Here is a 2,971-nt window from a genome sequence, read left to right as displayed (position 1 = left end):
TTGAATTATACTATATAATTATTTTTTTAAGTAGACATCTTTTACTAAATGAGAAAACTACATTTAAAATGTGCTTTAAACAAAATGGAATTAGAAGAAAAGATGTATGCATTTTAAAAAACTTTGTATTGTGCTGAAAATCAAATGTCTTTTGAAGTAACACAATGCTCCAATTCATAAAATGTTAACAGAATTCTCAATTTAGCATTTTCAAAGACTATTCAGATCAAGAATTTCACATTTATGGCTGCACATAAAGAATTTCTGGGCATTATAAATCTGATGCCCATCCTTATGCAGCTTACAAATTTGACAATGCTCAATAAAAGCTTTTAGAATCATATCCAATAGTGTCAAATCCAAAGAATCACAAGTCTACGTCCTATAAGTTCTCCTTCTAAATCTTTATGTTGACTTTTCTATTCCTTGCCATTTGTTAATACAAACCCAGAAAAAAAGAAAGAACAGAAAAAGAAAGACCACAATAAGCTTCTGATCGTGTACAGAAATTACTGCTGCTATAGTTCACTATAAAGCATGTCTATACAATATCATCTGAATCAGAAGTATAAAAATCTTTGGTGTCTTAAGCCTTACTATCAATTGTATAAAACATCCACATGGCAATATTAGACAGCTTAAGGGCCAAATATTCATGGCTGACAAAATGTCCCATGGACCAGCATTCATTTTAATAAATCCTTATAGAGGGGGGAAAAAGGAGATAGTGTTAGCTTTCCAGGCTGGTCAAAAAAGGATTCTCAAAAAACAAACAACAACGACAAAGAAAAAACAACAAAAAACCAAATGAAACCAATGTAGGTGAGGGCATTAAGAGAAAGTTAAGCATGCCAAAAGATGTTTTATGCAAATTAAAACCTAAAGCCAAGTTACCACATAATCACATTATGAGCTAGTTGGGTAATACCATACAACCTTATATGAAAGTTAAATGAAAAATGTTACCGGGAATTAGAACATCAAAATGTTAAAAACTTTAGTGCACAAATCCAAAACAGTGGCAATTTCTACATTAAGCAAAATTTCCCTGTCAGCAATAAAGTTTGCCCAAACTGCTGATTATGTCACTGTATTGGACAGTTTCCACAGTTTCCAATTTCTTTTTTTTAACTATCAATTTCTAAAATCCATTTTTACTGTTATGAGGTATAAATTTTATAGTAAGATTAAACAGGTAGATAAGTAAATAAGGAAGGGAAAAAAAAAGAGTCAGTGAATGTAAAGCTCTTTCCATATTTCACTTCAAAAAAATGTTTAGGAAATTTAAAAAAAAAAAAATATTTGCCATTATTCTAGCAAAAACAAACAAATGAAACAAAAACGAGCCCCAAATAAACAACCAACCAACACTAAAACCACATTTCACAGAGGAATCATCATGATTTCATCTCAACTATTACATCTAGTTAACTGGGATACTTTTCAACTTTAAAAATTGTGATACATGAAGGTATAACTTTAATGGATAATTTTGAATTTGGATTTAACTTTGTTGAATACCATAAAGAGTATACTTATCACAATATAGTGTGCGTATCTTTCTATTAGAGAAAAATTTAAGATCCTTTACCCATCTCCTTAAGTTGAAAGTGTGACATCGTAAAGGGTGTCAAATGGCTGGATGGTTCTATATTATGAAGTATGTCCTTAACAAATCAGATGGTTTCTTTACAGAGTTCCTTTCTTCATCTTTTCTTCAGTGGATTAGCTGTTTGAAGTAGAGTGACAGAACATCCAGAATCCAGTCTACCGTACTGGTACATAGCTTTCTTTTCAGACGACTTCAATATCTGAAATAAGCACATCAAAGTTTCACCCACACTCATCATTCCACCAGCATTATCAAATTTGCCACAGTAATTTGGGACTGAAAACAGGGTAACCTACTGACGTTTAGCAAAATTTCATAACCATTTCAACTATCTGATGAGAGCTACAAATCAAGTACAAATCATGACGATTCAGAAATTTACTGGCATCATCCCCAAATGTGAAGGAAACACCATGATCATTTTCTCCCCAGCCTTGCACGTCTTTATATGGGTCAGACCACAGCAAATCACAGCAAACCTGTATCAGGGACATCAGGGGTTCCATAATTCTCTGAATATGCTCCATTGATTGCAGGTCTGATGACAGTCCTCCAAGACAGCAGAAGATCTTCTCATCCACAATTGCAGCTGTAGGTGGACAGTTAAAATAATGAGTGAAATTCTTCTTAATGTAATATTAAACCTTCACTTGCATTGATCATAAAATCCATAAGTGCAACTGATGCTAGCACACTCATGGTTTCCTCCCAAGAGAAAGAAGTTCTCTGGATATTTTATTTTATAGTCAATAGCAAACAAGTGATTTCCAAAGACCGCTTTCCTCTGCCCACATAATCTCCTAAGAAAAGATCGTTGGTTTCTGGTGGGAGACATCCATATTCAAATAACTGCAGTAAATCTGTATACTTTCCATGACTATCTCCACAAATTTTCAAGTGTCTCCAATACCAAAAGAATAGGCTGGCTGAGAAAGATCTCTGAAGACTTGATACATAACCCCCAAACTTCTGTTTCAGTCATCTGCACAATCATTCCTGGACAACATCCTCCTCCCTCTAGCAATCCAGTAGTGAGACTTCCCACATTCAGCTCCCTGTCCGCTATTTTGTCTGCCCCAGGCTCTCCCTTCAGGTGGGGGGACAAGGGCTTCTCCGCGGTGGAGGCTGCGGGACTGCTCGGCCTTCTCTCACCAGGGCCCTTCGCGCGGCCCTTCCATGTAGTCGCGTCACGCAGCCCTCCACCATAATTTTTAAGTGATATTAAATACTACCTCAAATCTAAGACCCTCAAATTGTAGTTTTGTAAATGGTAAAAATTAAAAAATCGACAACTAAGAAAATTTAGGCTTTTTTGTTTGTTGTTTCTTTGTTTTTTTTTCCTGTCTTTCAAGTGTTTTA

The 2,971-nt window shown here is 35.0% G+C and overlaps 1 pseudogene; it reads right to left on the bottom strand.

Annotated features, from left to right (window-relative positions):
- Positions 1-1,706: 1,706 nt before the first annotated feature.
- On the bottom strand, positions 1,707-2,672 carry LOC119516288 (annotated as a pseudogene).
- Between the last annotated feature and the right edge of the window lie 299 nt (positions 2,673-2,971).

The sequence above is a fragment of the Choloepus didactylus genome, chromosome 2, assembly GCF_015220235.1.
Source record: "Choloepus didactylus isolate mChoDid1 chromosome 2, mChoDid1.pri, whole genome shotgun sequence".
Taxonomy (NCBI): Eukaryota; Metazoa; Chordata; class Mammalia; order Pilosa; family Megalonychidae; genus Choloepus; species Choloepus didactylus.
The sequence above is the reverse complement of the archived record's forward strand: the minus strand, read 5'-3'. Positions and strand labels throughout refer to the sequence as shown.